Below are 13,038 nucleotides of genomic sequence, written 5' to 3'. Positions count from 1 at the left end.
ATCCTCTATAGGTATTTTCTTTATAATTACAATGGAACTTACCCAAAACATCTTATAACGATCTATTTTAAGCCGATAAGAACTAAGTTCAATCACACTTAAGAGCTCTTTTTTGTTTTCTTGAATATTTCTTTTTTTTATAGCATCCCATTCGTAATAGATGGAATATTTTCTCTTATTTCTCTGAGGGTATTAGTGATGGCTTTTTGAAGTGTTTTTTTTTTTTGTCCTTGCATAGTTTCTGTTTTCTCCCATTTGCTTTCATTTCTTTGTTTGCTCTGTTCTCTTTCACATTAGAGGTTTTTCTCAGATGCCTGATAATCTGTGCTCATATTTATGAGTAGGGGCCAAAAACAGATTGGAAGCTCTGAGCAAATGAGTGATCCTTATTGACTTTGAGCTTCACTTAAAGTCATCTGGCTCATCCATTGGTTGGAGAAATTCCACATCCAAAATCAGCATTTTTAGATCTTTCTTCTTGGGGTAATCAGATTCTCCAGAGAAGACTTCAGAACTCTTGCATAGGAGGGTACCACCAGCATTGTGGGAGCCTAATGGGAGGAAGTGTTTGGGGTATCTTCATCATTCAGAATGCATTATTTCTCTTAATCTCCTAGTTTTTAGGAACAGTATTCTCATCCTCAACTGTATCTAGCTCTCCCTGTGTTCAGAGAATGAACCTCCAGTATTCACCAAGATTGGGAGTGGTCCTTACCCAGTAGCATATTATAGGGGAGGTGTTTAAAGATCTAACCTATTTTTAAAGAGTTTTCAACCTACCCACCTTATCTTAACCCCAGCTCTTTACATCCATTTCCAGAGACACCTGAATATATCAGTTCCTAAAATGTTTGAGGATTCTTAGGTATAGATTGGATTAGTTCCTGGCTTTCCCCACTGCTGGTTTAAGATTCAGCTTTCTTGAGTACACTCGTTCAGTTATTTTCCAGCTTCCAGAATATTGTTGCTATTGCCTCCTTTCCTTGTTCTTCCTTACCTTGTCAGTTTGTATTAAAAAAAAGTCTCTATAGTTTTTGGAGAGTTTTCTGGAGGGATTGAAATTAGATGCATGTGTTCAATCCACCATCTTTATCTGAAACTAACTAATTCCTACCACAATTAAATAGTTGCCTTACCTCCCTAATGTGTTATTTCTGGTGATCCTTGGTTTATATTAGGTGTTATACCTGAAGAACCTTAGCCCTCGGGTGACCGAAAGAGATCTTGTCTCATTATTCGCTCGGTTCCAGGAGAAGAAAGGACCTCCAATTCAATTCCGAATGATGACTGGACGAATGAGGGGGCAGGCTTTTATCACTTTTCCCAGTAAGTAGCTTCATCTGGATAATTGCTCAGTTGTAGCATAAGTTCATTAGTGACTACTTATCCCCTCTCTTGTTTAGATATAGCGCTTTGATATCTCTACAGCACATGAGAAGTATGTGCTTGGCCAAGCACATGGGAGGAAGGGAAGAGAACTAAGGAAAACATGTTTTTAATTTTTCTCTACTTTCCCTTCTGTGCTTCCTCTCCTCCTTTGACAGTGCACGACCACTTTACACCTTTGTCCTCACTTTTCCTCAGTTTTGGCACTTCCTACTCACGCCATCAAAATTTACTTTCCCTTTGCTGAAAATAGTATTTCTAGTCCAAGTTATAATTATGTTAATTATTAATATATTGGTATTCTGATCAGAACACTCGTACTTGCATTATGTCCTATTCCTTTAGGACTAAGAGACTGCAAGATATTATGCTATATTATGCTAATTCATTAGTAATTCATAATTAACTAGTAGGTGATATATTCTTTTAACTGTTGTTTGCATCTTAATACATGATTTCAGTATCCTAAGCCAAAGGGAGAAATAATACAGGCATATCTCAGAGATATTACAGATTCGGTTCCAGACCACTGCAATAAAGTGAATATCCCAGTGAAGCAAGTCACATGAATATTTTGGTTTCCTAGCACATGTAAAAGTTATGTTTGTACTATACTGTAGTCTATTAAGTGTGCAGTAGCATTTTATCTAAAAAAACAATGTACATACCTTAACTTAAAAATACTTTCTTGGTAAAAAATGCTAGCCATCATCTGACAGTGCAAGGTTGCTAGAAACCTTAAATTTGAGGGAAAAAACTGCAATATCTGCAAAGCATAATAAAGCAAAGTGCAGTTAAAAAGTTATACCTGTATAGGAATTTCAGTTCCTATGACAGACCAGACTTTCTTTTTTTGGTGGAGGCTGGGTAGGAGCTGTGCCTTTTATTATCCCTAAAGTATCATCATTTATATACAGCCTAGTAATCTATTTAAAGGGAAGTGCTTTTACACATGAGCAGTGCCAAACTCCCCTGCATTCTTTTCATACAGCATTGTACCATCTTTCCTATCTCACTGAAGGTTTGTGGATCCTCAACGCTAGTGATTTTTAGTCTTTTCAAGTGTGAGAACCCTTTTTAAACTTATAAAATTACTTCATGCACCCCCACCTAATATGATCTATTAATTGAAAAGATATGTAATAAAAAGGCTTTATACACTAAGTACTTCTAAATAAATAGCCATTTTAGTAATTATACATGCATTTGAAAATTTGTAGTGCATACATATATGAGACATAAATTGGTTCAATCTAAAAACATTGCTTGTCCACTTACGATTTCACAGACTCTAGGCAGTAATTCCATTCCTTCCTAATTTCCCACATCCAGGCTGTGAGACCCATAAATCAAATCCTCCTGCTGTATGCTATATACTCTTACACCTCAAGCTTCCATATGCCTGCAAGCATTCTTAAACTTACTTATCCTAATGAGGGCTCCTACAACCACTCTCTGATCAAAAGGAAAAAGTAGCAAAATGTCCTCAATACCATGATAACTTCTTTTATTTGTCTTCCCCATTTTGAAAATGATTTCATTCTTACAGTACCTATAATCTGTTATCTAAGATAGAGGTTTGTGTATTATTAGTTATAGCTTAACCCTCTTTAACACACTGTCTGTATCCTTGTTTCTTTACCTATATCATTGAATTAGGAGAAGCTCTCAAACATCCATTTTAAGATTTTATTGTTGTTATTCTTAGCCATTAGTTTAATCTTGCTGAGTTATTACAAATTTGAGATTGTAGAAAACCCAATAAAATCAAATAATTACGTGGCCTTATAGCCTACACTGAACTCCAAGGCAAAACAACATAAACTAGACTTGGAATAAAATCGATTAAGCCACATATAAACTGATGTTTTTTCTTTCTCTTTTAGATACAGAAATAGCATGGCAAGCATTGCGTCTAGTAAATGGATATAAACTACGTGGGAAAATATTGGTGATAGAATTTGGAAAGAACAAAAAGCAGCAGTCAGATCTCCAGGCTGCTTCTCTAATATCATCTACTACAGATAATACTACAGAAATCAGTGGCAGCTAGAAGACATAAAGATTGTGAGTCCCAGGAGGTCTTTCTTGCATCAGAATCTAAGATCTAGGATTTGTATATAGATAGCAATTTATTTGGAATTGAAGAAGAGAAGCTAACTGAGGGAGAGAAAACTGAATTAAAATCCCTTTCAGCTTTTGGAAAGAATTGGTAGAAAACATTTTCTATAATCAAACACTCTCTGGGATAGACAATATAATGAGTATGGAGGATAGGGAATAAAGAGTATCATTTTCTCAGGATAAATTACAGTGGATTACTTCCAAGGGTTTTTTTTTTAATCATTATAATTTATATGAGGTCTTAAATATTTGTCCCTAGAGATAACATTCTTTCAAGACTGGCTTCTATATATACAAAACTAAAAAACTAATTAAGTGTTGAAATATTTATTTCTAGAGCCCATTTGTCCCTAAATTTATTTTCCTAGTAAATAAATGACCAAGACTCCAGGCCTAAACATCAGCAAATGCTCTTGAATGAGACCTATCAGCAGTAACAGTAGGTAGTTTTCATAAGTTAGTCAACATATTTAATGGACATTTCCCTATTAAGTTATCACTGTCTTCAAATAGCTTTATATTTTTTCTAATGAAAGAATTTAGATCAAAACAATGTTCTCATAGTCATTTAAGCTAGCTACCATTGAGTAATGATTGAATTAAAAGCAATAAACATTGAATCATTATCTATTACATGTTAGGGATTAGATATATTAATTTTAGAAGAGGAACATACTAGCAAAGAATACTAAAGAGGGGTAGAAATAAAGAGCTCTCTAGAAGAGAGGCAGCCTACCCCACATCCCCCAGTTGTTTGTTTGTAGTTGCTGGAGAATAGAAAGATGATATGATATAGAGGAAGTAGTACAAACTTTGGAGTCAGACCTGTTTGAACTTCACAGCCATACTTACCACTCTGTGACCTTGGCAAGTCACTTAATCTGAGCCTCAGTTTTCTCATCTATAAAAATGACGATAATAATACTACTTACCTCATTGGGTTGTGATGTTTAATGGGATAACTGTATCCAGGTTGAAGATCAGAAAGAAAAAATAATGAAAATTTAATGGGGTAAAGAACCATTAAGCACTCCAACATACTTGTAATGGGAATATCAGAGAAAGAAAGGAGCAGAAAAAATATTCCAATAAATAATGGCTGTAAAATCCCAAATTTGATGAGAAACATTATCTACACATCTGAGAAATCTCAATGAACCCCAATTAGGATAAATAAGAAGAAATCAACAAACATACCATAATAAGAATGCTAAAACCCAAAGACAAAGAGAAACTTTTGAAAGCAACATGAGACAACTGAAGCCACTTACAAGGGAACCTCAATAAGAGTAATAGATGACTTCTCATCAGAAGCAATGGAGGTGGCAGTGGGAAAACATATTCAAAGTGCTGAAAGAAAAAGACTGTCAATATAGAATCCTATATTCAATAAAGCTGTTTTTCAAAAATGAAGATGAAATAAAGACATTCCCACATAGTCAAAAACTGAGAGACTATGTTGCTGTCAGGCCTGACTTACAGGAAATATTAAAGGAAGTTCTTCAGGTGGAAAGCAAGTGACCTCAGACGGTAATTTGAATCTGCACATCCAAAAAATTAGCATGGGTAAAGGTAATTATGTAATTATAAAAGACAGTCAAAATACATTTTTCCTTTCTTAATTGATTTAAAAAGCTATTTTATAAGACAATATGTATATAGTTGCATTGTTGGATCTATAACATATAAAACTGTAATATATTTACCAATAACAAGACAAAGGAAGTGGGTGGAAACAAAGCTGTATTGGATTAAAGAAATGACTCTAAAATGGTAACTCAAATCCATAGGAACAAATGAAGAAAATAAGAAATGGGAAATAAGGTTAATATTAAAAAGTTGTAAATATATACTTGTTCTTTCTTCTCTCAGCTTCTTTAAAAGACATAAAATTATATTAAGTAATAATTATAATGATGTATTGTTGGGTTTGTAATATAGAAATAATAACAATAATACCACAAAAAGTGAGAAAAGGAATAGGTTTATATAGCAATAAGGTTTTTATATCTCATTGGAATTTAGTTAGTATATAGCTGAAGCCAATTAAGTTAAGATGTGTATGGTAAACCCTAGAGCAACCACTAAAGAAATAACTAAAAATATATAGTGAAAATATTAAAGACGTTTAAATGTTTTATTAGAAAACATTCAAAGCAAAAGAAAGCAAAAAGAGGAATGGAGGGCTTCCCTGGTGGTGCAGTGGTTGAGAGTCTGCCTGCCGATACAGGGGACACGGGTTCGTGCCCCGGTCTGAGAAGATCCCACATGCCACGGAGCGGCTGGGCCCATGAGCCATGGCCGCTGAGCCTGCGCATCCGGAGCCTGTGCTCCACAGCAGGAGAGGCCACAACAGTGAGAGGCCCACGTACCACAAAAAACAAACAAACAAAAAAGAATGGAGAAACAGAAGCTTGAGACATATAGAAAAGAAACAGTAAAATGGCAGTTGTAAGTCCACCTATGCTAATAATAAATACGAATGGATTAAACAATCCAATCAAAAGGCAGAGATCATCAAACTGGAAAAAAAAACAAGACTTACCTCTATGCTTTTTATTGGATTCACACTTTAGATTCAAGGATACAGACTGAAGGTTAAAGGATAGAGAGAAATATCAGGCAAATGGCAACTATAAGAAAGCTGGAGTGGCTATACTATTATCTAAAGTCTATTTAAAATGGACTTTAAAACAAAAAATGTCACTATAGATAAAGAGTGACATCTTATATTGATAAAAGTCAATCCATCAGAAAGATATAACAATTAGAAACACATATTAACCTAACAACAGAGTACCAAAATACATGAATCAAAAACTGAAATGTGGCTTCCCTGGTGGCGCAGTGGTTGAGAGTCCGCCTGCCAATGCAGGGGACACGGGTTCGTGCCCTGGTCCAGAAGGATCCCACATGCCACAGAGCAGCTGGGCCCATGAGCCATGGCCGCTGAGCCTGCGCGTCCAGAGCCTGTGCTCCAAAACGGGAGAGGCCACAGCAGTGAGGGGCCCACGTACCGCAAAAAAAAAAAAAACCTGAAATGAATGGAGAAATATAAAAGTATACAATAAGAGTTGGGGAATTAAGTACCCCATTTTCAATAAGATCTATACAGAAGATGAACAAGGGAATAGAAGACTTGAACAATGCTATAAATCAACTAGACCTTAAAGAGACTTATGGAACACTTCACCTAACAAGAGCAGAATACACATTCTTTTCAAGTGCACATGAAACATCTCCAGGATAGACCATATCACATACCATAAAACAAACCGCAATAAATTAAAGTGGATTAAAACCATGCAAAGTATGTTCTCTGACCACATGGAATGAAGTTAGAAATCAGTAACAGAAAGTTGGGAAACACAAATATGAATTAGACACACTTCTAAATGACCAGTGGGTTAAAGAAGGAATTACAAGATTAATTTGAGATGAGTGAAAATGAACACACAAAATGCCAAAACTTCTGGGATACACCTAAAGCAGTGCTTAGAGAGAAATGTATAAGTACAAATGCCTATAATTTAAAAGAAGAAAGATAACATATCAATAACCTCACTTTACACCTTAAGACACTGGAAAAAGAGAAGGAAACTAACTAGAAAAAGCAGAAGGAAGGAAATAAGAGATAGATAAATATAGAGAGAATAAAAAGTCAACAAAACCAAAAGTTGGTTCTGTATAAAGACCAACAAAAGTGATAAACCTTTCAGTAGGTTGACCAGGAAATAAAGGAGACTCAGATTACTAGGATCAGAAATGAAGGTGGGAACATTGCTACCAACCTTATAAAAATTTAAAACAAAAATTATGAAGGAACACCATGAACAATTTTATGCCGATAAATTAGGTAACTTACTTGAAATACAAAAATTCCTAAAAATACATGAACTACTGAAACCAATTGTTGGGGGGGGGGACAAAGAAAATCTGAAGATAACCTGTAACAAGTAAAGTGGTTAATTAGTAATTTTTTAAAATACCCATAAAGAAAAGCATAGGCTCAAATGGATTCTTAGATTAATTCTCACAAATATTAAAGAAGAATTAATACAAGTTCTTCACAAACTCTTCCAAAAAGTAGAAGAGGAGGGAACACTTCTGATATATGCTACAACGTGGAAGAACCCTGAAAACATGCTAAATGAAAGAAGCCACTCCAAAAGGCTATATATTATATGATTCTAAATATACAGAGACAGAAAGTAGATTAGTGGTTGCTTAGGGCTTCAGGTAATAGCTGAAGTGTATGGAGTTTCTTTAGAACTTGATGAAAATGTTCTAAAATTGTGATGATTGTACAACTCTGAATATACTACAAATCATGAATTGTACACTTCAAATGGGTGAATTTTATCTTACCTGAATTATATTTTAATAAAGTCACACACACATACAAATACTGGTTATAACCTAAATGTCCATCAGTATGAGAATGGATAAATTATGGCACGTCCATTTAGTGGAATACTATACAGGCATTAAAATAATGGGATATATCTATTAATGCATTCTGACCTGTATGATGTCCAGGATTTTGTAATAAGTTAAAAAGTTATATATATATGTGTGTGTGTATACATATATGTACACACACACACACATATATATATGTATATATATATATAATACTTTTTTATAAACAAAAGCATTTGTGTATGTATGGTATATGTATATATAGATATTTCTGAATAAACTTAGGAAAAAGCTGGGAAGTACACATACCAAACTGTAAACCTTTTAGAGGTGGGATTGGATAGGCTGAAAGGGGACTTGCTTTATAAAATTTTTCAAGTGTGATTTGGGCTGATTTTTACTTTTTTCAGTATTTTTTTAAATAAAGAAAATTTTAATATTCTACCAGTGACTTGGCTTCCAGAATATTTGTCAGGCCTGCTCTGAGGATATCATCTAACTATACTCAGGACAAACATCTATTCCTTTGATATACTGCTCACTTAGGATTAACTCCAATTTTAAATATAGTTTAAAGGACAAGAAGTAAGTTATACTGGTATAACCTCTTGCACATGTTACCCAGGAGCATACTTCTAAGCTGGACTTTTCAGAAGAAACTTCTTCCTGTTGGGTATAAACTCTCACCTCTGCCCTTTACTAGACCTGCAGACCATTAACAATAGAGGAAAATTAAAATGGAGGATGTCTCTCAACTGGTGCATAGATAAACTGTGATATATCCATACAATGGAATACTACTCAGCAATAAAAACTATTATGAACTATGATACATGCAACAACTTGGATGAATCTCAAATGCATTTTGCTAAGTAAAAGAGGCCAAACTCAAAAGGCTACTTACTGATAGATTCCATTTATATAACATTCTGGAAAGGATGAAACTATGGGAACAGAACAAATCAGTGGGTGACGGGTTAAAAATGAGAGACTGATTACAAAAAGGTAGCATAGGAATTTGTTTTATAATGGAAATTATCTGTATCTTGATTATAATTACATGAGTGTATGCATTTGTCAAAACTACTAGAATTGTACACCAAAAAGGACGAATTTTACTGTATGTAAATGTTTAAATAAATGTAACTTATAATGGAAGAAAGAAAAAGTTTCTCAAAGTCATTTCCATAAAGTATTGTTCCTATTCTGTGGTCTTTTGATCACTATTGAAGACTTAAAGTCACTTGGCTACTATTCCTTATTTTCTGTCCACAGGTCAGCAGAAATCATCAGTTTAAAAAATCTATATACACATATACACACTAACCCACCATAAAAAAAATCAAAAGACAAACTGGAAAATAATTTGCCACACACAGGAGCTAATTTCCTTAACATAGAATGCATATAGTTTTCTTAATATACAAAAGTCAAGAATCCAACTAAAAAGTGGGTAAATGAAAATTTATAGAGAAGCTGAAATAAATGCCTGATAAACTAAGAAAAATGTTCAGAGTAGTAATACAAATTAGGAAAATTAGCTCTCTTTTTTTGCTGCATCTTTTTTAAAAAACCTTTTTAGATTTATAGAAAAGTCACAAAAATAGTAAAAGAGTTCCTATATATCCTTCACCTAGCTTCCCCAATGTTAACATCTTACATAACTATAGTACAGTTATCAAAACTAGGAAAATAATTTTTTTTTTTTGGCTGTGTTAGGTCTTTGTTGCTGCACAAGGGCTTTCTCTGGTTGCAGCGAGCAGGGGCTACTCTTCGTCGCAGTGCACAGGCTTCTCATTATGGTAGCTTCTCTTGTTGCAGGGCACGGGCTGTAGGCGTGTGGGCTTCAGTAGTTGCAGCACACGGGCTCAGTAGTTGTGGCAGGTGGACCCTAGAGCACACGGGCTTCAGTAGTTGCAGCACACGGGCTCAGTAGTTGTGGCTCACGGACTCTAGGGTGCACAGGCTTCAGTAGTTGTGGCACATGGGCTCAGTAGTTGTGGCGCACAGGCTCTAGAACGCAGGCTCAGTAGTTGTGGCACATGGACTTAGTTGCTCTGCAGCATGTGAGATCTTCCCGGACCAGGGCTCAAACCCGTGTCCCCTGCATTGGCAGGCGGATTCTTAACCACTGCAGCACCAAGGAAGTCCCGGAAAATAATACTGATGCAGTACTATGAACTAGTGTGAAGACCTTATTTGATTTTTTCTGTTTGTCCCACTAATGTCCTTTTATGATCCAGGATTCCACATTGCATTTTATTATCATATATCCTTAATCTGTCCCTAATTGTGACAGTTCTCACTGGTCATTTATTTTATAGAATGCCCCTAACTGGGGTTTGTCTGACATCTTCTCATGATTAGATTGAGGTTATGCATTGTTGGTGAGAATACCACCGAAATGGTATTGTCTTTTTTAGTGCATCATATCAGGAGATACCTGATGCTGACATGTCTTAATACTGGTGATGTTAACTTTGATCATTTGGTTAAGATACTGTCTGCTATGCTTCACTATAAAGTTACTATTTTCCTCTTTATAATTAATGAATATCTTGTAGGAAGATACATTGAGACCATTCAAATATTCTGTTTCTCATCATACTTTTGCCCACCAAATTTAGCATTCATTAGTGGTTCTTATGGTGACAATTACTGCTGTGGTGTTTACCTAATGATGATTTTCTGTTCCTTCCATTTTATCTATATGTATTCATTGAAATTCTCTGAGGAAAATGTCCCTTCTCTCCCATTTATTTACACATTGACTTATAACAGCATAGACTAATGGATGTTTATTTTATTCTATGACTTATAACCTAATACTATCATTGTTTTATTGTTCCAGCTTTGACCATTGGAAGCTTCTGTGTCATTTTGACATGTCCCCATTTTTTGATTACTTCCTTATTTTCTGGCACTACAAGATGTTCCAGGCTCATCTTATGTATTCCCTACCCCAGTGATAGAATCAGCCATTTCTACATGGTGCCCTAGTTCCATTTATTGGAAAAAAAAGTATTTAGAAACCAAGATCTGGGCACTAGGTGTCATGTTTGTAATAACCTGTCCGAAGGTTAATATTACAAAGATTGATAACATCAAATGTTTCCAAGGGTATGGAAAATAGACACTCTCATACACATTGGATGAGAGTATATAAATAAGTATAACCCTTATAGGAGGACAATTTGGCAGTATCTTTTTTTTAGGTAATAAAACATGGCAGATTTATTCACAAAGCATGGATGTATAAACAAAATAAGTCTACATGGCCTCTAAACTAAACAATTTCAGCAAAGAAATAATCTTTCATAAGAAAGTTTTAGTGTAAATGAAGAATAGTTTGTCTACCCCGAAAAAAAAAAAACCAGAATACAGGAAATACACACACACTGTATTTTATTTTTACAAGAGATAAATAAACTGACACCAAGCATTGTAAATGGATGACCACAACAAAAGCAATGATTGCAATAACCAAACACGAAACACACTCATACTATGTCATAATATTGACATTCAGTCTAGTAATCCTCCACTGTAACAGCTCCTTTACTCTGCAGTGAAAATTGATTTGTATATTTCTTGCCTCTGAATCCTTGTGGGATTTTTTTTTATTCAAACAGAAAGTCACAAAAATTATAATCATCCTCATCAGTTCACTCAGTCCCATGTAATTAATTTTTTTTATCTTGATCTTTTGTTAGCACTTTTATGAGTTCATCAGTTTTCCATTAGAGTTCTGAAAATGCTTATTCATTCAGTTCAGCAGTATAGTCAGTTACCAGAAACCTGTACTTGTCAGAGTCTTTTCCATGAATTCCTTGAAGATGAAACCCTTTTATAGGAACATTTTTGCAAAAGCATCAGAGTACACCCAGAACTGTCTGTAAATGACAAAAGACTTAAAAATGACCACGGTTAAAGATTTGATGAAAGTTCATAATAATGCAATTGACAAGGAAATTTAGTTATTTCTAATATACATTTTAAAGTAATAACTAGAATTATGACTTATAAAATTATACCAGAACATATAAGATTTTTAGGAATTTCACGTAACTTCTGAAACATTTATATTAACATAGTTCCATACAAATAACCCAAGGACAGTTTAGTATTAGTTGGGGTTTTTTTTGTTTGTTTTTTTTATACTGCAGGTTCTTATCAGTCATCAATTTTATACACATCAGTGTATACATGTCAATCCCAATCACCCAATTCAGCACACCACCATCCCCACCCCACCATGGTTTTCCCCCCTTGGTGTCCATACGCTTGTTCTCTACATCTGTGTCTCAACTTCTGCCCTGTAAACCGGTTCATCTGTACCATTATTCTAGGTTCCACATACATGCGTTAATATATGTCAGTATCTTTTAAAAATTGAATTATGAAGATCTAGAAAATCTACTTCTAGAAGTCCGTTATACAGAAATACTTATAAATATGCTCAAATATATGCACAAGAGTATTGTTTGCAATATTGTAATAAGAAAAACCTTGAAACAACTTAGAAGTTCCTCAATAGGGGACTTATTAGTTAAGTAATCAAATTGTAGCACAACCATATGATAAAATATCATGTTGGCATTAAAAGGAAAGAGACTGATCTATGCATATTGATATGGACCTTTGCTTCATATATTTTTTTAAATTATTTATTTGGCTGTGCCAGATCTTAGTTGCGGCATACGGAATCTTTAGTTGTGGCATGCGGGCTCTTAGTTGCAGCATGCGGGATCTAGTTCCCTGACCAGGGATCAAACCCAGGCCCCCTGCATTGGGAGCGTGGAGTCTTAATCACTGGACCATCAGGGAAGTCCCTGCTTCATATTTCATTGAGATAATAAAAGCAATCACATGAGGACTTCATCTTTTTATCACCAAATCTACTGTCTACTTACATTTGTGCCTACATTCTAGCTTCTTCCGTTGTGGTTAAGAGTGTGGGATCTAATGCCATGTTCAAATACTGACTATAATTTACTAGCTGTGTGACTTTAAGTTATTTAAACTTGCTATGCCCTAGTTTTTTCATTTTTAAAATTAATGAGGGTAGTAATAGTATATAACAACATAGGGTTGTTTTGAGGATTA

The 13,038-nt window shown here is 34.7% G+C and overlaps 1 long non-coding RNA gene across 1 annotated transcript; it reads left to right on the top strand.

Moving 5' to 3' along the window:
* Positions 1-242: 242 nt before the first annotated feature.
* Positions 243-5,360, top strand: LOC112402582 (uncharacterized). Its single transcript, XR_003003735.1, has 2 exons — positions 243-1,326; positions 3,273-5,360. It is a non-coding gene; the product is annotated as an uncharacterized LOC112402582 (long non-coding RNA).
* Positions 5,361-13,038: the final 7,678 nt, after the last annotated feature.

This window comes from Neophocaena asiaeorientalis, unplaced genomic scaffold (genome assembly GCF_003031525.2).
Source record: "Neophocaena asiaeorientalis asiaeorientalis breed wild unplaced genomic scaffold, Neophocaena_asiaeorientalis_V1.1 scaffold850, whole genome shotgun sequence".
NCBI lineage: Eukaryota > Metazoa > Chordata > Mammalia > Artiodactyla > Phocoenidae > Neophocaena > Neophocaena asiaeorientalis.
Note: the sequence above shows the minus strand (reverse complement) of the source record. Positions and strands in the feature narration are given on the sequence as shown.